Source organism: Lynx rufus, unplaced genomic scaffold (assembly GCF_022079265.1).
Source record: "Lynx rufus isolate CCGP_SWC_20201006 ecotype Redwood Valley unplaced genomic scaffold, mLynRuf1.p SCAF_1, whole genome shotgun sequence".
Lineage (NCBI taxonomy): Eukaryota > Metazoa > Chordata > Mammalia > Carnivora > Felidae > Lynx > Lynx rufus.
This window is the reverse complement of record NW_025814823.1, coordinates 212,714,099-212,736,443: the sequence shown is the minus strand read 5'-3', so window position 1 is coordinate 212,736,443 and position 22,345 is coordinate 212,714,099. Positions and strand designations below refer to the sequence as shown.

Sequence of the window (22,345 nt, the reverse complement as noted above, 5' to 3'; positions counted from 1 at the left end):
TTATCAAAGGGGACTCTCCTCTGGCTACTAGAGTAAGGAATTCAATTCTCTCTGGGAAAGCCCCATCTAGGAGTCCGGGTAGTTATGAAAAATGAAGGCTATTTTAATTCCAGGCAGCAGAGGGCAACGTTGGCCTCCTATCCAGATTGATAGGTGCTTCAGACAAGGTTAAAGTTAAAATCCCATTAAAATGACCTTAGGGCCAGTTTGAACTTTAAAGGAAGATTCTTCTGTTTCCTCCATGGTTACATCCCAAGTTCATCTCCATTATTGCTGAAAATTAGCCTTGAGAATTGTTGAAATGAGGTGTCCATCGAGGTGCCAAAACAAACTCAGGTGGAGATACCTTTCTGAGTTGCCTGCTTACCGGGGAAGGGTAATGGAATCAAACAGCATTCTCTGATTGTTTACATCTTAAAACGGGACCTTGCACTGGTCATTCTCAGATGTTCCTTATTATAACCATATAAGGTTATGTTTCATATTTGTAAATATTTATTATTATAAGTTAAATGCAAGCTCATTTAGAAAAACTAGAAAACACATGGGGTGCCTGGGCAGCTCAGTCCGTTAAGTGTCCACTTCACTTTAGCTCAGGTCATGATCTCACAGTTTGTGGGTTCCAGCGCCGCATCTGACTCTGTGCTCACAGCTCAAAGCCTGGAGCCTGCTTCAGATTCTGTCTCCCTCTTTCTCTGCCCCTCCCCTACTTGTGCGCTCTCTCTCTTTTGCACCCTCACTCTCTCTCTCTCAAAATTAAATAAACTTAAAAAAAATAAAAAAAGAAAAACTGCAAAATACAAATAAGGAATAAAAGACTCATAATTTCATAGCGTGGATGGTTACTATTATACTTTCTTGTATATCCATCCACACGATTAGACTTATAGATAGGGATTATATGTTACCAGTTTAATTACCTGATTTTCACTTTCGATTTATATCCCAAACATCATTTTGATGTCTACAGAATGGACCGATAAATAACTGTAACATGTTAATTTGATCAAATTCCTATACTTTATCATTTAGCTTTCTAGATCTCTAAAATTATGTACAGGGATTTTGAACCAACTTGTAATGCAGTCTTCTAATCTATTTTTTAAAAGATTTCTTTTTTTTTTCATTACTTCCCTATTCATAGATATTCTACTTTTGTGATGGTTATGTTTCTCTCCATACCTTTCTCCAAATTCATACAGTAATGTACAACCATCTATGCACTTACATACATTTTTTTAGATAAATAAAAAATAGCATTATAGGATACACATCCTGCCATCCTGCTTTTCTTGACTAACAGTGTACAGTGGCTACACCTCCAGTTTGACGGGTATAGATCCATTTTATCCTTTAAAAAAAACTATACACAATTCCATTATATGTCTTTCCTACAGCTTTATCAGAGATTCTCTTACTGATGGAAACTTCAAGTTGTTGTTTTTTATTTGTCTGTTTTTGTTTTTTTGCCACACAAACTATGCTGCAAATGTCTTTTACATACACTTCTATATAAAGGCCCTCTTATTTCTGTAGAGTAGTTTCTCAGAAGTGGGGTTGCAAGGTCAGAGGATCTGTGTGTTTTTGTGTTGTAAGCTCTGTTTAGATCGCCTAAAATCTAAGAGATCCTTGTTCCACATAATCACTTACCTAACAAAGAAAGACAACTTTGCCAATGTGAAGGGCAAAAAGTGCTAACTCATTATTCAATGATTTTGTTTCTCCTAGAACTAGAATATAAAATTAACCCGTTGAATGACAGAGATGCGTGCATTACCTCCAATCTGAAGACAAGAGATGGCAGAGCCATGGGTGTGCCTGGGGTTTGATGAAGTGTCAAATGAATTTGCTGCCAGGCAGGGCAGCAGTGGATTGTGCTGTGCACCGTGTCTGTCCCCACCTGGCTGTGACTCCAGAGTCATGCTTTCCATCCTGCTGCCCTGCACTGGTGTGCACGGTTGCACAGGCAGCTTCGCCTCACGGGAGCTCCTTCCTCGTGTCCAAACTTGGAAAAGGAGCAGCGCAGACAAAGAGGCCCAGCTGATGCTCAACTGTGGCCAGACAATATGAAATGACACAAAAGTTTATCATACATGGAGTTCCTGTTATAATAACTAACCGGAAGGGAACACTCTTTTTCTATGGCGTTATTCCCTAAAGAGGATCAGGAAGCCCTGTTGCTAAGAGACCTTGCAGGGAGATTTTAACGTGCTCATTTTAGTTAAATGAGGGCATCAGTGACTGGGGATTAGCTACATAGGGATGGAAGTAGAGAGGGGGAGATATGAGGATATAAGGGCTTTAGGGTTTGGGAAACAATACCCCTTTCTACCTCTCCTAGGTGTTGAACCAACTGAGAGAAACAGAAAGAGAGAAAAAGAGAGAGACAAAGTCTAGCAGCTGGAGAGTCCATTGTTACCTTTATCACTGATAAACTGTTCAGAGCACAGCCACATATCTGTCATGGCAGTGGGCTGGCTGTCCCTTCTCTACAGAAGTAGAAGTAAATTCCTCCATCCAGTCCAGGCAGAGCTGCAAAACCCTCTCCTGATAAAATGTGAGGCAGAGCATTTTCTGGACTCGTTGGTTCACAGTTGGTTAACTAGTTAGTTAACAGGAGGTGGCTCTTCCTCCTACCCACCCACCAGATTACTCCCTGCCTCCCCCTTAGAGAAGGGAAATGAAGATAGGTGAAGAGAGGAAGCAAGGGATTGATTCTAAATAGGAGGAGGGAATTAACATTCTATCAACAGTTGTTGTTTAGACTCTCTTATTCAGAAATGCTCCAGCCACTCAGAATGCCCAGGTAAGTAATAGAATGCCCAGGGTGGGTGTTTAGGCTCCAAAGTCAAAGCTTCAGACTGGATCTCTTCTCTGAAATGTATATGGGACTCTGAATTTTTTTTCTGTAGCCACTGTTTTCGAAAGTACCTCTTGTTTGGAACCCCACCTGCTCATAACTGACTGCATAGACCCATGGGCTTTGTTTATGTGATCTGGAATGAATAGCTTCAATACACCAGCAATTTTCAGCAACTGCTCATACTTTAACAGAAGAAACAGCGCTTCTGTTCTAAAATTTCCATCTGGGGAGGGGAGCCACTGCTGCCAAGTCCGGACCCAACACCATACGCCTTGGATGCCCACCCGCTGATGTGCATTCCTGATTCCTCTTGGCTCTAAATCCAATATGGCAACTCTCAAGGATCAGCTGATTCAGAAACTTCTTAAGGAAGATCATAACCCCCAGAATAAGATTACTGTTGTTGGGGTTCATGCTGTTGGCACGGCTTGTGCCATCAGTATCTTAATGAAGGACTTGGCAGGTTGAACTTGCTCTTGTTGATGTCATGGAAGACAAACTGAAGGGAGAGATGATGGATCTCCAGCATGGCAACCTATTCCCTAGAACACCAAAAATTGTCTCCGGCAAAGACTATCATGTGACTGCAAACTCCAAGCTGGTTATTATCACAGCTGGGGCACGTCAGCAAGAGGGAGAAAGCCATTTTAATTTGGTCCAGCATAATGTGAACATCTTTAAGTTCATCATTTCTAATATGGGTTGTAAAATAGAACCTAAACTGCAAGTTGCTTATTGTTTCCAATCCAGTGGATATCTTGACCTATGAGGCTTGGAAGATAAGTGGCTTTCCCAAAAACCATGTTATTGGAAGTGGTTGCAATCTGGATTCAGTCTGGTTCCGTTACCTAATGGGGGAAAGGCTGGGACTTCACCCATTAAGCTGTCATGGGTGCATCTTGGGGAGCATGGAGACTCTAGTGTGCCTGTATGGAATGGAATAAATGTTGCTGGTGCCTTCCTGAAGAATCTGTACCCTGACTTAGGCACAGATGCAGATAAGGAACAGTGGAAAGAGGTTCACAAACAGGTGGCTGACAGTGCCTATGAAGTGATCAAACTGAAAGCCTATACTTCCTGGGCCATTGGACTGTCTGTGGAAGATTTGGCAGAAAGTATAATGAAGAATCTTTGGTGAGTGCCTCCAATTTCCACCATGATTAACGGTCTCTATGGAATAAAAGATGATGTCTTCCTTAGTGTTCCTTGCATCTTGGGACAGAATGGAATCTCACATGTTGTGACGGCGACTCTGACTCCTGAGGAAGAGGCCCGTTTGAGGAAGAGTACAGATACACTTTGGGGGATCCAAAAAGAGCCGCAGTTTTCAACTTTTCTGATGTTGTACTACTTCACTGTCCAGACTACAACCGGATTTTAGTTGGAGGTTGTGTATATTACCCTTCTTACCCGATCTGTTACTCAAGTAGTAATATTAAAATAGCCTAGGAAAAACCTGTTTCCTAAAGTTACAAATAAGCATGGTTCACAAAACCCTGAAGCTACATCCTGATGCTGGATGAGACCCTTCTTGTCCTAAGTTGGTTAATGTAAACTAGCTCTACCACCTCAGAGGCACCACTGCCAACGCTGTGTATGCTGCTGTTGCTTTTCAAACCAGATGTGTATTTACTGTGTGTTATATTACTTCTGGTTCCTTCACCCAACATGCCCAGTCCACCTTTTTTTTTTTCTCCAGTCAATCACATCCTGGGATCCAATGTATAAATCAGTATTGTGTCTATAGTGCATAACTGTTCTAAAGGATCTAAAGGATCTTATTATGTGTACTATGTATGTCAGAATATAGTGTACATTGCCTTATAATGTAAACAGAAACATCTACATATAAACAATGCAACCAACAACGTATCTAAGTGTCATACCAACCAAATAAACTACCAAATAAACTTGAAACAGTGAAAAATAAAATAAACTAAAAATCTCCATCTGGGATCATCCTGGGCGATGTGTAAGCTGGACGTGGGAAGGGGTGGCCGCAGGAGCGGGAAGCTGAGGATCTGGGTTCCAAAATCCAGCTCTGCCCCAACTAAGAGTGCTTGCATCCATCCTCCCTGTGGGCTTCAGTTCCATTTCCTGCACAGGATGAGGGGCTTGAATATGGTGGCAACCTTTCCACCTTAACAGGGGTTCATTTTATTTTCAAGTTTATTTTTTTAGCTGAGATAGAGAGAAAGAGGAGGAGAGAGAGAGCATGAGTGCACACGAAAGCAGGGGGAGGGGCAGAGAGATAGGAGAGAGGGAGAACCCCAAACAGGCTCTCAACTGTTAGTACAGAGCCAGATATGAACTCAGGAACCGTGAGATCATGACCCGAGTCGAAGTTGGACACTTAGCCAACTGAGCCACACAGGTGACCATAAACACAGGTTCATTTTAAATATATAAAGGGAGCACTCTTTACTAATGATATGCCTATGTTTGTTTGTTTTTTAATTACAAAAAAAAAACTTTTTTAGGGGCTTCTGGATGGCTCAGTTGGTTAAACGACTGACTTCGGCTCAGGTCATGATCTCACAGTTCATGAGTTCAAGCCCCACATTGGGCTCTGCACTGACAGTGTAGAGCCTGCTTGGGATCCTCTGTCCACACTCTCTGTACCTCCCCATCATGCTCTTTCTCTGTCTCTCTCTCTTCTGTCTGTCTAAAAATAAAGGGGCAGAGAGAATCCCAAGCAAGCTCCATGCTGTCAGTGCAAAGCCTGACTTGGGGTTCAAACTCGCAACCTGAGCCAAAATCAAGAGCAGGGAGCTTAACCAACTAAGCTCACCCAGTGATATGCCTATGTTTAAAAACAAAAACAAGAACAAAAAACCTGGGCAAAGTGGATGTGATGACATATCAGATAAAGAATAAATGTTTGTAGATTACAGGATAGACAATTACTATTCTCCATCAGGATTCTTAGTAGAAAACCACAGAATTCCCTCTAGCTAGGTCAAGTGGAGAGGAGTTTATTAAAAGGATACTAAGCGGTTCACAGAGCCTGCTCTGGGGAGGGAGTCTACCCTCACATCTCCTTAAAGGTTACCTTGTAAAGCTGGGCATCCCTCCCCCACAATCCTCCGGCCTCTCTTCGGCAGTTGGATTCTCTTGGTGCTACCTTCTTCCTGTGAAAATCTTGCTCTTTGTGCTTTAGCTTCGGGGGAGAGGGGTGGCTAGTGGAAGGCTTCCACCTTGAGGACGTAGCAGAGGGGAGAGGGGAAATTGTCCAGTGGTCATAGGAACAGAATTCAAAAAGTATTGAGTGACAAAAAACACAGCAAATGTGTATGCCCACTGTTGCTATATTGTCCCACAGGAGACAGAAGACTGAAGACTGGAATTTTATGCATCACAAAGCATTTGATTTTCATGTCTGCCCACACATCAAAGAACCAGAGAACCATCCTATATTAACTTGGCATCACAGTTCTTGTAATAAGGACTTAAAAAAAATTTCAGTTCTGGCAATGGAAATCATTACTTGTTCATGGCTCTGAAAAAGGACACGTTATGTTAAATTAGCCATTGACATTAATTCAGTGTGCAGTTAAATGGAAAAGTTGAATTATGCTGTCTTCAAGAGGGTTTTTTGTGGGGAGGGGAAGTGGTCAAGTAAAGAAGTTAGCCAAAGAAGTTGTAGCTGGGATATATCTAGTGCCTTAACTTCAAGATAGGAGAGAACTAATTCTAGGTATGCTCGGACCTGAATTAGAAAGACCACAAAACCCCACACAGCATCATTTGGCTAAGTCTTCTTTCTCTCCCTCCTTTGATCCCTCCCTTCCTTTCCTGAAAAACTCAGCCCAAATATTACTTCATGGGATTGAGCAAAATAAGCATCTATCGCAGGGGGTGAGGGGCAGAATTAAGGCTGGGTGTCAGAGCCTAAATGGGGTGAGGGATGAGGTTTGTGGGTGTTATGCCCAGAATTCGTGATCCCCAAAGACCACTAGGGAGCCGAGTCCGATGCAAAAGCAAAGAGCCTTTATTCGAGCTAGCTCGAGCTCAATCCCCTACCTGCACTGATGCAGCGGTGAGATACCAGGGAAAGAGAGCGAGCTAGCTCGAGCTCAATCCCCTACCTGCACTGATGCAGCGGTGAGATACCAGGGAAAGAGAGCGAGTTTCAAAAGGACAAAGGTTTTATTGGGGCCTGGGGGCAGTTGGTGAGGTAATGGCTATGGCCTCAGCCGATTGGCTGGGGAAGGGTCCCGGGGAAGGGTCCGAGTCCGGTTAGGCAGGTGAGGGGGGGTTTACTCAAGGGGAGGAGGTGTGGTCAAGGTGAAGGACACAGAACAAGATGGAGTCAGCGGGCGTAGGCCCGCCCTTTCATGGGGTAATGGGGAGGTTCGTGGGGTCTGGAGTCGACGACCAAGAAAAAATTCTTGAAGACATCTTTGGTGCAAAAAGGTGATTTTATTAAAGCACGGGGACAGGGCCCATGGGCAGAAAGAGCTGCCCTGGGACCGTGAAGAGACACTGGTTAATATACTTGGGAGGTGGGGGAGGTAAAGTCAAGGGTAAGTTTCCAATGGGATTTTCATATACTAAAGAAGACTCACAGAATACTGGAGGCCTAGCTATTGTCAAGCCAAGGTTTTTTTTTTCCCCTCTAGCAAAGCATTAATAATACTAAGAAGGTAGGGAGTTCCTGGAGAGACATTTTGCTCTGCCTGCCTTGAGTATCTGCCAATGGGCTGCAAATTATAAGGAAATTTAATTTTATCTCCCATTTCCTTCTGCCTTTGTTTCCCACATGAAGGAAATACCTGTGTGGGTGAGTGACAGGGCTGAGGCAGAGGCCCAACAACCCTGGGTGAAGATGGCATCCAGTAGGGGTGATGATGGTGGCTCAGAGCAGGAGGTCTGAACACATGTGAAGTAAAGAGGCGTCTGTGAAGGTGGGGGTGGGTGACGGGAGATAATCTAAGAAGTAAATCCATGGAGGATGGTGGGAGCCAGGTTTCTCACAGTCCAAGAAGTGAGAAAACTCACATAAGCCCTGTGATATTCATTTGGAATTGGAGATATCAGTGTGGATTCATGATTTTCAGTAAATATAGACAGAATAATGAATATAGATATAAAAGTTTATGTATACACACATACACAGACGCCACCTTAAACATATGATCAAAATAACATTACTAGTGAGGGGACACTTTGAAATCGTGTGCCACTTGATGAGATTTACCGAGAAGAACATGGCATCACTTCTGTGATACTCCTGTCCCAAACAATGACCTGAATCTAATCATGGAAAGTATGAGACAAATCCAAACTCAGAGATGTTCTACAAAACAACTGGCCTGTAATCCCCAAACATGTCAAGGCCATAAAAGTCAAGGGAGGACTGAGGAACTGTTCTAGACGGAAGGAGAATAGGACAACTAAATGCCATGTGTGATTCTGGGTTTTATCCTTTTTCTATAAAGGATATTATTGGAATTGTGAAACTTGAATGGTGTCTTTGGATGGGAGGCTGGATATGTATCAGTGTTGATTTCTTGACTTTGATGGTTGTTTTGCAGTAGGAGAATGTCCTTATTTATAGGAAATAAGTATTCAGGGAGGATGGGGCAATGGGTTGAGGGGGAAAAGTTCTTTGTACTATTCCTGAGAGTTTTCTGTAAGTTTAATATTTTTAAAAAATCTATTAAAAGATTTAGGTATTTCCTTCAAAATGCTTTCGGGATTTAAGAAATTACTAACTTTTTAAAAAACTAAGTTACATACTGAAAATTCAGTTCAATGAATTTTGACGAACATATACAGTAATGTAATCACTACAAACAGCATTTGGAACGTTCAGTGTGGAAAAAAAAAAAGGAAGCCTTAACTGTGGATGTTTCTTACTTTTAAAAGTGTTCAGGAATTAGTTGGGTTTTTAGAGATGCTTTTATTTTACAGGTGTAAATATTAAACCTGTTCTTACACTTCTCTTTCAAATATTTAGATATCAACAGGTGATATGAAGCGATGTTTGACTTTAAAAAAAAGGTTTAAAATCTTATAAACAAGCGAAGAGACGCGAAATAAGATCTTTCACTGAAGAAAGTGCTTACATTTCCTCTTTGCCTCCCCCAAAAGGTAGAATTAAGCCAATGTGCTTCTGCCAGGAAAAGCCTCATTAGTCCCAAGAAGAAGGCCCGCCCACCTGCCCCACTGCCTGCGCTGCTCTCATGTTTCCCAGCCCGTGAAATACACCTACGTGCTCCGCGGTGGGAGACTGCACTTAACTTCCCTCGCGCTCAAGTTTGGCTGATGGGCTGTGAAGCGCCGGCTCACATTTGCTCTCATGAGACTGGGGTGCTGTGTGCTGGGGCTCAGATCTCACAGGGCCTTGGAGGGAAGGGGTCAGGAATGGATCACTGATCACAGGGGTCAGAGATCTCTTAATTCATTCTCTAGCTTTCCCCTGAGGTCCTTGAAGCAGGACAGAAAAATTCAAGTCTTGTCACAACTCAGAGGTGCAGGGAAAAGGAGATTTGCTCTACAGCAGTCTCTCGTGGGATACTAGGTGAAAATCAATTACAGCTCCACTCCAATTTGAAGCTTACTTCTTGTAAGTGGGGTTCAGCTTCTGTTAAGAAGATACGGTCCCTCAAAGAGCATCTCTTCCTTCACCCCTTTCCCTAAGATTGTGTCTGATATCGAAGGATAAGAGCTGACTTGTCCTTGTGGCTTTGGGGAGAAGTTGGGGTCCCCAGGGACCTCTAGAGATCTGGTGCTGCCCAGTGGATCTGGTTTCTGGATACTTCTTTTCCACCAAGTTACTATGTACCTTGCTGGTCCCCTGTGCCAACATCTGGATGGGTAGTACTCAGGGTTGTTACTATTCCTTGGGCAATGCACCCAGAGGTGCTTTCTGGGTAATCTGATTTCAACTCAGCTACTGCCGGCACCAACGTCAACTTGCTGACAGGCTCCCATTTGGCTCCTGTTTTTTGTCCTGCAGGAGTTTCTCCCAGTTGAGACAAGACTTGGCAATTTCCCTTAGGCAGACAGGCAGATAATTCCAGGTCCTGTGGACCTAGGACGCTGGGCAAAATGGTGAACCTCTCTCTGCCTGAGATTCTTCATGTATAAAATGACAATAATGATACGTAATGTTAATTGAACACTTACTCTTTGGCACTTTTTAATGTGCTGTACACTGAAGGGTACCAGATAATTTCAGGAGAGCTTCAGTGCTCCTCAAACTCTCTGTGACAAGTGATTACTTTTTTCTTTAATTCCCAGTTTTTCACAAGCTAGTGTTTTTGCAAGATACATAAAAAGGAATGAATGGAAAATTACATAAGAAAAAGGACAAAAACTTGTACTACTTGCACTATTGGAAGGGTATGTATAATTAATATAGAGAATTATTATTATACTAATAATTTGTTATTTCACAATTAAAAGTTCACAAATATTATGAGTGAAATAGCAACTCTTACATTAAGGTTCTTTATGCATATCTTGAATAAATACATATACATCAATATTTAAAGTTTGTAACGTGACAAATGAGCTTTCTTTTTGCTTTTTAAACTCACTGATCCAATGAGATTTGCTTGACAAGTTTCAAAATAAGTTCTGCCATACGTCATATTGATCTAGTTGCAGACTGGGACCAAGCAATTTGTGGACTGTATCGGTCCATAAAATACACTTAGAACGACCTTTTCCTACATGTTTCTACATGTATGAACAGATTTCATTCTCACAATAACTCTATAAGGACAGTATTATTATTATACAACTAGTGAAGGCAACTAGTAAGTGTCAGAGTTTTGGGACCCAGGTTCTGAGACTCCAAGGCCATAGCATGTTGTAGAGGGAAGGAGAGATGTGCCAGGTAGGTTTTCCTCATCTTGTAGACCCAGAGTGGAGTGAGCTAATGATCAGTAGGCTGTGGAAAGGGCATGGGATGGAATTAAAGTGAGCTGGAGGAGTCTGTGTCATCTAGGAATGGGTAAAATGGATGAAAAGGCTAAAATCAAATGACTTTAATGAAACATAAATAACAGGTAGGCGTAAAACTAACGAACTAATGGTGGGGTCCCAGCCTCTAGTCCTGGGGTTGAGGGGAGGCCTGAGAATCAACAGGCCCCTGTTGTTCAGTGTTGACTATACCCTTTAACCAGAAGATACAGAGTAAAGTGTGCAAAGTATTGCCTTTTATTCTGTGAACCAAACGGATGATATGGACAGTTGATTGTAACTAGCAGAACAATGGGGCTAATTAACCACATATAGTTGAAAGAGATGCTTGACCCAGTTCTTCACCAAGAAGTGACATCAGCACTTTGTCAAGAAGTGCTGCCAATGTCATTTAGAAGGGGGGCTTGGCTCCTAATAAGTATTTCTAGAACTTTCTAGAAATTTCCTCTTTTACTGTAGTGTTGTAATGAAAAGAGGATAAAATTTTCCTAACATTTTATTTTACTCTTGTGACTTAAATAAGACCTTAAGGGTTTGGAAACATCTTCTCTATGATAAAGCAGATAAATAGGTGAAAGGGTGTATTTACTGAATTGTCTTATCAAAAAGAGTCTGATTTAGAAACAGGTGATGCTATTCAAGCTATTCCTGCCAAATGTAGGGAGGTGAAGGAAACCAAGATGAGGGTAAGACGTGTGTGTGTGTGTGTGTGTGTGTGTGTGTGTGTTTCCCCACTTTGGCTGGCAGCTCTCTGGCTTCCTCACAAATATGCTCTCTGACCCAGCCTGGCTCCATAAAGAGGTAGAGGTGACTGTGGGGTAGCAGTATCTCAGTTACAGTAGACTCTCAAGGTATTAGGCATAGACTTGGTGAGGATACGGTTTGAGAATTGGGCTACAGGTATCCACAAGTGTAGCTTACAAGTGGGCTGTAGCCACTTGTATAGCCTACAAGAGGGCTATAATTTCTCCTTTGTTTCCTGGATAGGTCTTTCTCCAAGACCTAGTATCAGGCCATTTTAGGCCTGGAGTTCCTTTGGTCCAGTCCTTGTTCTCAACTACAGATAAAAAAAAAGAATACAACTGTTTAGCCTACAACACAGTGTCATCATATTATTCACTCGGCTGAAACCCTTTGATGATCCCCTTCTATCCTTAGGCCAGAGTAAAGACTCCTCCACAAGGTGGCAAGGCCCTTTGTAATGTTACCCTTTACAGTCGGCATAGTGATGTCCCCCCCAAAGCTTCCCATGTCCTATTCCCTAGAATTTGTGGATGGGTTAGTTTCATGGCAAAGGGGAATTAACATTGCAGAGGGAACTAAGGTCGCTAATCAGCTCACACTAAAACAGGGAGAGCGTCCTGGATTATGCTGGTGGGTCCAGTGTAATCACAAGGCTCATCGAAAGTCAAAGAAGGAGATGAAAGAACAGCCAGGGGGATGCCATGTGAGGAGAACTTGACCAGCCGGTGCTGGCTTTGAAGACGGGATAGGAACCATGAGTGAAGGAATGCTGGAAGCTTCCAGAAGCTGGAAGAGAGGCAAGGAAGAAAATTCCCTGATGTAGCTCCACAGGGGTCCAGCTCTGCCAACACCTTGATTTTAACCCTATGAGGCCTGTACTGGACGTCTAACCTACAGAATTACACAATAATAAACATGTGTTGTTTTAAGCCATCATGTTTGTGGCAGTTTGTTGGAGGACTTAAGCTCAGCTTCCAGCAGGAAAGCCAGCAACATCGTTCTTTTTCCTCCCTCTTCTTGTGTCACTCTGTCCTGTTTCAGCGCTCTCGAGCACAGTCACATGAGAGAGACACCCTATAGCATGTTCTCCCTAGTACTAGTTGGGAGAGTTATCATGAGAATTATTCAAGATTATGAATGTAAGATGATTCCTTCCGGAATGCCTCAGTTACACGCAGCAGATGCTGTAGCAAAGGGCAGTTCTCTCCATTTAGAATTACTGGCTATCCTGTATCGCCCTTTGGAGTTACAAGCCCTGGGTGTGGGTCCTGGTTTGAAATGCCTCAAATAGACTGACTGTAGAACCAGGGGTAAATATCAAATATGTGTTCATGTTTTGTTTTTGTTATTTACACAACAGATATACACAGGGCAGAGGAACCTTTGGATCTGAGGATGTGTGAGAGCAGGCTGAGGACATGGAATCACAGCCTAGACCCAAGGAAACCAGGCAGATCGTGGCTTGTCCTGCCTGAAGATGGCCACCACAAAGCCCCTAAGGCAAGTGCGCAGGGGTGCTGGGCAGAGCGCATTTCCCAGATAACTGTGTTCTCCCCTTCCTCTGCCTGGGACATGTGGTTTGGGAAGGTGTTCAGGACTGCCTGCAGATTTTGAGCTGGAAAAGGGAGGCATGGGGGAGGGGAAACTTCCTGACCTGGGGAGCTTGGCCAGGTCATTCTCCATCAGGGACTTGGGTTCAGTCCTGGGTCTGGGCCACGTTCTCAGGAGGCAGGGCCAGCTCAGGGATGATTCATCAGTCACAAGCTTCTCAGTCACAAGGAGAGAGGGCCATCCGACGCTGGATAGAAACCCAGACTGGGCTGAAGATGTAGCTTGTTTGATAACCTTTATGCATTGAAACATTTGGGATGTGGACCCTCAATTGTACTGTTACTCCAGGCCTCACAGGGGGGCAAGGCTAAAGCAAGCATCTCTTGGAGCCCAGAATGGGCAGGATAGGGTGGGTACTAACATTTGCCTGGTGGAAAAACCTTGGGCAGCTTTAGAGAAAGCCTGCACGTGTTCCCCTCAGTTGCCGGGGCTGCTGCAGGCTGGGTCTGATCCGGACAGGAGGCTTCAGGTTAGTCTGAAGATCAGGAGGAAAGTCCAGTCCCCTCCGAGATGGCCCGGCTGTGCCCTTGGTCTCCCGCCAAGGTGGGTGAATAGGGCAGGATATGGTCTCTGTGGTTCAGCCTCTTGTGCACTCCACTCCTCATCTCCCCTCCTGGACGCCCACAGACTCACACACTGCTCCATCCTCGCCGGAGACAGGCTGCTTTCATGTCACAGAGCGTGACCTGTGTCTTTTCACCTCTGCCTCCCTCCTCTTCTCCAGCCTTCTATTTGCTGCCTCCTCCCCCCCCACCCCGCCCCGCCCCAGTTCTTGACCACACAGCCCTCCTAGAAATCAACGAACAAAAGAAAAGATGATTTCCACAAATTGTTAAGCTCTCACTAGCTGGCAGGCACCATGCCAGACGCTGCAATTCTCAGAACATATTGCCTCTATCACTCCCTTGCTTAGTGAGATCAGAAAGAGCAGAAGTTTAGATGCCACAGTGAGTGGTCAGCTGGCTACTTACACTGGACCTCAAAAGGTAGCATTTTGAGGGGATGGCTCAATCCTAATCTGAGTTCTGACCTTCCAGCTTTAGAAACTGAATTTTATCTGATTTAGGGGAATTGACTTATATTAACCAAGCTCACAGGAAATTGATGGATAAACTAGAATGTCAATTTATTATATTTCCAGGGGTACTTTATCAGTTAATGGTGATAGTTGTATCAGGTGGTGAATGACTTTCTATTTTGGAAAGTGGTGGGAAAGCACATGCAAACTTTTATCTTATGCTCTGTGAAGAGCCACCGACTTTTTTCTCCATGTTTTTCCCTGGAACAGATCAATGGTGTCAGTTGAGCCTCAGCTGACTTTCACACGTTGGCGTAACTAGACAAGATTTCCAGTTCCAACTCTTACTGCTTTGATTAGGGGAATGACAGCAAACTTTGTCAGTGTTCCATGAACTCACACCAAAAATTAGATACCAGTGAGCCTTTCTCCAATTAAAAGTAAGTGAAAGTAGGAAAATTTTAGAAATTTTTTTTCCAACACTTTTTCCTTGAGACATTGGTGACCACTATTCCTTCTTTGCAAGGAAAGGTTGGCAGAAGCCAAGACAAATGAATATGGAGCAAATACAGATGATCCTTCTGCTTCACTCAGACATGTGTGTATGTGTAATTGGTATAACATATGTTGCAGAGTATGCATTGAATTGATTAACATTCCTAAGACTGTTAAATAAATATAAGTAGACTTAGGGTAGTTTGGCTAAATCACAGTTCAAATGTTGGAATGAAATATTAATATCTCATGATATTCCTCTAAGAGTCACCACTGCCAATGTCTTGTCTCCGATATTCCACACCCGATATTCCAAAGCCCGAGGCGACTTCTACAGGTGGCAATTTCCATTCATCTGGCAATCTTACTAGTGGTGGGAACAAAGTTTATTAGTCCTGCTGTGCAACCTCTTCCTTATTCCACCCCAAACCAATGGCCTGCTGGAGGCAATTTGTGTTTTGTTCTTGCCTTTCAGCTTGCCTTCAGTCCTGACCCTCTGAGGATGGTCCTGTCATCGACAAGCCCATTCCTGGGTTTTATGTTGCCAGTTGAGGAGAGTGGTTAGCTAGACTCTGGCCTGGAGAAGTTGGACAAGTAGGGGAGGATTGGGACTTCCTGACAACTGTGGGAAGAATTAGGGTTGGACAAAATTAGCCTCTAAATGTGGGACAACTAGAAGGGAGAAGAAAAAATGGAAAGAAATATAGATGTAGGGTTGGAATTGCATTCCTTCATGTTTTTTGGGAGAAGCTAGCAAAGTTTGGAAATACTTTCCACTCGCTTTTTGGTTGTGGGACCATATTTCTTTCAGTGAGTCATTGTACTTAGACTGGGCTACTCAGATGACTTCTCCCTGTGGGTGATTTTTCTAAACTCTGATGGCTGGTTATTCTGATTCCCTATACACTAACGATTCTGCTTTGTGGAATCTTTTGCTTTATTCCCTTTTGCTGTATTTTGATTTTTAATTTTTTTTAGATGCTTAGTTTAGCTCTCTGCTGGATGGCAAACTCCTTTAAGGTGGAGACTTAATACTTCTTTGAATTGATCATAAGTTAAAGCACAGTGCTCGTTGCCTAATGGGCAGTCAATAATTAAAATCCTTAATGAACAAGTGAATGCTGCAATTATGCTGACACTAGGTTTCTACTTTCTTACCTGTACAGCCTTTAATGTCAGGAGGACTCCTCTTATTCACTAAAGACCCTGGACAAGATCATGCCAAATAGACACGGCCCAGAGGCATATCTGCTAAGTAACCTGCCAAGGAGCCCCAGAAGATCCTTGTTTACTTGGCAAGAGTGGGTATTTTTTCTACCTTGGACCTCAGAGGTCATGCATGATAGCCTAGCAATGCATCTTTGGGGAAGCTGGCCTGTGGAATTGTGAAAATGTATTAGGAATACTAGGGTACAAATGAGTTGTCAGCGAGATTTCAGCTTGGTAAGTATCTTGAAAAAAAAATTCCTACAATGGAGCTCACAGCTGCACCACCTCCCCTTCTGATCTCCCTGCTCCCAGTAATCTGACAATTAATTTTAATTGACAATTTAATTTTAATATGACAATTTTAATTTAAAAGTAACCCTCTTGCTCCCAGGTTGTAATTCCCTAAGGAAGAAGGAGAGAAGAAATGTTTGTCAGCCTGCATCTTCCTTCCTTAGCTTCTGAGGTTCAGATGCCCATTCAGATGGCTTCAGATGCCCATGTGCCCGAACACAAGTGAAGGAGAGCTTTCTTAATATCCTACTCTTTGGTGGATCATAGAGTCAATAAAGGGCAATTGTTACGTACCAGCAATACATAACAAATTCATTTCCCAACCCATGAGGGTCAAGGAGAGCTAATTTAATCTCATGCTTCATTAGTTATCCGTTGTCTGAAATCAAAAACAGATGCAAGGACAGTCAGCCGAAAACAAATTGCCATTTTGTGTGGCTATAGTTTTAAGCTGGTCCCCTGAGGGTCCACCCATTGGAATCCATTAACAATTATTTCCGTCGAGTTGGAGAAAGGTGTTCCTGTTTATTAGCTGATTGGCACCACCACTACCACTCTAATTTCTCCTCACAAGGGGATTTCTTTCCTGTTGAGAATCGGTGATTTTAAATGGGCAACACCAGCTTTGCGTGTTGGCCAGGGAGGTTTGTGCAACTTTTCTCTTCATGAAGATAGCCACCAGGGGGCAGCCCACGCATGGCTAAGCCCAGGTTTGTGCCAGAGGCAGTAAGGATGACCTGGGACCATGGATGTGCAAGTCCGAGATGAGGCAACACTGGGAGAGGTTTGGGAGAGAAAATCAATTAGGAGACCAGGGAAATTACCCTTGCCCTGGAGAGCTCTAGAATCAGTCTCCAGAGATGCATCATGAAGAGGCTGTGTGGGAGCGGAGAAGCAAGCTCATTAGGCTGGCCGCCTGGGACATGAGAGAATGGAGGACACCCAAGGCTGGCCTTACTGTCCCCAAATACCTCCTCATTATGGGATAATAATGTCTCATTCCCTGGATTCCAGAGAGTTGCTGTTCTTGTTCCTGCCAATATTGATTGTCTCCAAGTGTAATATTTTGGGTCTGGGGGCTATAAGTATGCCCGAGTGCCATAGTAGCCAGACCTGTCATGTTTGGATGCTGGTGGCCTCACAGTTTACTGCACTGGGCCATGCATATACGACCATCTTTCTGTGTTTCATTCATGCTGTTCTAATGCTTCCCCTGACAGATAAGGATCAGGCCAAAGTGACCTAATAAGGAAGCAGAATCCAATGATGAAGTGTGAGGCATTAACTTTGTGATCAGGAGACTCTCAAGGGGCTCAGAGATCAGGCACATCTGGGGACCTAGAGGTCAGAATCTAGGGAGTGTCCTGAGAAACAGGCATTACTGACCAGCAGGAAAAATGGTGTTTTATATTGAGCCACTTGTACTCAGCCCTGTGACACCAAGCCACCATCCTGGGTTCTGCCCCAGCCAAGGCCAAACTGTGAGAGCAGATAGATCTTTGCAGAAGAATGGAATAGGCACTGGAGGTTCAAATGGGAAATGTGGAACACTAGATTTGGTAAGGAAGCAGCACATTCAAAGTGATGGACACCATCCACCATCTTTCTTTTCTATGGTAATGTCAGGTGCCACCCTTGTGATCATTTTCAGCCTTGTTTCATCTCCCAATATTCACCAGTTATCTTTGTTTGGGTTCCCCCAGAACCTGAGACAAGGACTTGGATGAGAATAGCTTATATGGAGGGTGGTCTCAGGAAACAGAAGTGAGGGAGCTGGGAAGGTGGAAAAGTGAACTTCAGGGTGTGCTATAGAAGTTGCTGCTAAAAAGGAAAAAAAAAATGCTGGTTAAAAAAAAAGAGGTTGCTGCTGTGGGCAACAATGCTAGCCCCTCCTGCGAAGCATGGAGGGTCCTCCGGATTTTTCCTGAACATTTATCCACGATGTCCACCCCCATTGGTTGAGAGTTGCCCCCAGCAGTCTTAGCTCCTCTGCCTTTCAGAGCTGCATGTACGTGAGTGCTCTGGAGCAGAAAGCAACCAGATGTACAGCATGTGCTTGAAGCAAGATGACTCTAGGCTCATACAGAAAGAAAAGAAGGCTTTGGAAATGTGACATGGACAGCAGGGGTGTCTGCTGTATCAATCAATCAAGGTTAGATTGGAGCACTGGTTCTCAAAGTATGATTTCCAAGACTAGCTGCTGGAAACTTATTAGAAATGCAGATTCTTGGTCCTGAATCAGAAATTCTGGGCTCAGAGCCCAACAATATTTCATATGGCCCTTTCTAGTCAATTCCCGCTTTTGCCCAACCCCTAGAGGCAACTATTACTCTGATTTTTTCCACTGTATATTGGTTGGGCTTGTTTTCAAATTTTATTTTAAGAAAGAATTATATAGTATGTCGTCTTTTGGGTACAGCTTCTCATACTCAGCGTATGTCTTGAGGCCTTGCATATTGTTGCATATATCTATAGTTTTTCCTTTTTATTGTTGAGAAGTGTTTCATGATATATCACAGCTTATCATTTCTGCTGTTGACAGACACCGGGATAGCTTCCAGTGTTTTGGCTATTTTGAATAAAGTTGTATCAGCATTCTTGTGCAAGCTTTTAGGACCGGTAGTGTAGTTCTTGCAGATTAATGACAATGGAATACCACATGAATGCTTTACCTTGACTCTCATGGTCATGGAATGCCATGACCTGTGGAGGTCATTCTAACCCAATGTTCTCTCAGACTTCAGAATGCCCATCACAGCCTTCTCGCACCTAGAAGCACCAGACGGCACTTCAGCACTATACTCAAAGGCCATTTTAGCCAGTGAAATCAACAAAAAGCACTAAACTGCAAACAAACAAACATGGCACTAAATAGACCACGAAAAGAACATTTGTTTACTATACGAGAGCTGAAACAAGAAGGCAGAGCATCGCCTTGTTCAACTTTAGCTGAGACCATGCGTGCAGGTGGCATGTATCCGTGACAGCATTGCTACTATTGACTTTGGAGTTGTGACTCCAAAATAGCAAATTCTCAAACGCAGAATCTGCGAATGGTGAAGTTCTATTGTACAGGGAACTTGGGACTTGGTGCGTGAGGTGGTTTCAGAGCAAAGCCCCAGTTATTTGGCACCTGCTCCATTGAGAGGTGGGATTATGTCCTCTGCCCTTGAATGTAGGAAGAGACCTCACTGTTGTGAGCTCAGCTCCAGTTTGTGCAGTAGTGATGGTGTTTTCAAGGGAGAGTGAGAGACGGGGAGAAGGAGTGAGTGGGGTCTTGAGCAGAGTAATAAAGTGAAAAATTACTAAAATGGGGTTAGTCAATGTCAATGTCATTAGGTCATCTCTCTCAAAGTGAGGTTTCTATCCTCCCACAGAGACTGAAAAACAGGCACCCTTCCATTCCTGATGATTGTATTTCAAAGGAATGGCTTTCAGTCCCAGAGAAAGACACTCCTAGGTTGCAGGAGATACACACATGTCTCAAATGGATGGAGAAAGGATTTATAAGTTTTTAATAAATACTCTAAGAAAAGGGAAGTCAGGGGCCTATCTTCAAATGTTGGCTGGAACAAATGCTAAATTCTTTCCACACATTTAAGCTTTTCCAGACAGAAACTCAACTGGGGTGGGATGAGAGGTGAGGGTAGGGTGGGTTGTCCCAGGGACAAGGCCTTAAGCTGCTAGAATCCAGGCTAACATTTGGTCCATTTGGTCAAGTCCCTAAATGTAGAGCTTTGGACAGAGTCATTCATGCAAAGTTTTTGCAGTTCTCAACATCATGGAGCAGAGACGAATTATCTCTCTGTGAGCCTGAGTGCTGAGTCTCTGACCCACAGAATCTGTGAGCACAATAAAATGATGGTTGTTCTTACACCACTAAATTTGGGGGAAGTTTGGGATGCGGCAATCATAACTAGAAGATTGCAGCTGGTCCCCTCTGGCAGGAGCGGCCCCCAGCCTCCTGCCCCTGACCAGGGTAAACAAACCAGCTGGATGAAGTACCCTGGATGGATTGCTCATCCCATCCTCAGAGTCATGGTCTCAGCAGTTGGCTGCCATGGGTTGAAACTGGAAGAGTACTGCTGTTTTCCTTGGCATCCTGCCCATGACTGCTTCCAGGATAGTGCAGGGTGATGGGGTGAAGGGTGGAGTGGAAAAAGGAAGTCAGCTGCCACCAAAGCTTTTTTGACTGCCAGGAAAATTGGATTAGCAAATAAAGAGCCTTGTGGGTGGGATTGCAGTGAGGAACTGTGTCGCACTGGAGGGACAGAGGGGAATGTCCAGGGGGATTTTGACAGTGGCCAGATTGTAAGGAATCATCATGTCACAGAATATCAGAGCAGATCTGACTTCAAAGAGCACTGAATTCAGCCTTAAACATTTCCACAAAGAACGCTGAGGCAGGAGAGAGAGGCCCAGGGGGGCTGACTGAAGTAGCCCCCACAATTGAGGAAATGCCCTTGAAGTTTCTTATTTTATTTTAAAGACTTATATTTCATACTATCCAATATATGTTTTACTTTATTTAATAAAATTCATGTATTTTTTTTGAGTGAGAGAGAGGGGCAGAGAGGGAGAGAGAATCCCAAGCAGGCTCCATGCTGTCTGCACAGCAGGGCTCGATCCCATGAACCACGAGATCATGACCTGAGCTGAAATTAAGAGTCTGATGCTTAACTGACTGAGTCACCCAGGCACCTGATACCTATTTTATTTAAAAAAAAAATGCTTCTCTTCTCCCAACTTTGCATCAAATTGATAATTCAGAAGCTGCATCATGTTTTCCCTGTGGTTTTTTAAAATTATTTTGAGAGAAAGAGAGAGCATGCGAGTAGGAGGAGGGGCAGAGAGAGAGAGGGAGAGAGAGAATCCAAGCAGGCTCCATGCTCTCAGTTCGAAGCCCTACATGGGGCTCAATCTTCTGGACCTTGAGAACACAACCTGAGCTGAAATGAAAAATTGACGCTTAACTGAACCATCCAGGCACCCCTTTCCTGTGGCTTTAACAGCCCTCACACACCCAGACTTGTTTCACAAGTAGAGCTGTCCAGGTAACTGTTTGTTGCACTTGACCAGGTATCCTTTCCATGTCAGGCATGGTGTTGAGAACTGGGGTGTTAATGATAAATGCAAAAATGACTATTGCCATAAGGGAGCTGATCACACATCAGGAGACAGAAATGTAGGTGAATGCCGAAGACTTGCCCAAAGTCCACAACTTGGTGGTGGCGGAACAGACAGCATCCAGTTCTTCTGCTCCCAGTTTCGTATGTTTGGTCCCCACCACACTGCCTCTCTTTCAAACACTGGGAAGACCTCAGAAAGAGGATGAGTATCAGACATTAGTAAAGTGGAAACACTGGGCTCCTTAGCTTCAGCCCCTGGATCCTGCATGAAAGGGTGTTTCATGGGGCACATCATGTTCCCAAATACTGCTACTGAAAATTGCTGGAATGTTTCAAGTCGCTGTAATTAATTGTTGATTACTAGTTAAGATGGTTAGTTTAGCTCTCTGTGTTGGTTCTGAATGGATTATCAAGCTCAACTTCCAGAATAATCTTTCATCTCTCAGCTGCTAAAAGACTTTCATGTGTCTTCCCAGATCCTTCACTTGGCATCAACACATTTTTGTTGAACACACACTGTGTGCTAGACAGTGAGCTAGGTTCCAGGAATAGAAATAACAAAAAATATTTTCCCTCCCCTTTTATGTTGGTAAAAGAATTGTAAGTAGATCCTAGTTAGCCTGGAATTAAGAATATAGTTAGTGATGGTTAAGAGTTTTTCCCTGGATCTGTTCCAACCTGCTCTGAGGGATTTCCAGACCCTGCAAATTCCTCTCTGATAGTTTGGGAGCAACAAGAGAATGTCTCCGGTGGACTAATTCTCTTAATGACTTTCTCCCACAGCTTATTATTTTCCTGTCCTGCCACAACACAGCTGGCTATGGGGATGTTTCCTAGTTGTCATAGCAGCCAAAGAGGATGCTGTGCAGGGATGGTGCCAGAGGCACCACCGTAGATGGCATTTGGGCAGAGGACCCCACCCCCCACCCCCGGCTGGCTGATGTCTGATGTCCAGCTCCAGGCAGACTGTGCTGCTTCTTTGGGAATCCTTTGATATTATGCTGGTGCCAGGCACCATATGCAGAAGGTGCAGCACTGTCACTGAGGACC

The 22,345-nt window shown here is 43.7% G+C and overlaps 1 pseudogene; it reads left to right on the top strand.

Annotated features, from left to right (window-relative positions):
• Positions 1-3,190: 3,190 nt before the first annotated feature.
• Positions 3,191-4,244, top strand: LOC124510294 (L-lactate dehydrogenase A chain-like; annotated as a pseudogene).
• The last annotated feature ends 18,101 nt before the right edge of the window (positions 4,245-22,345 follow it).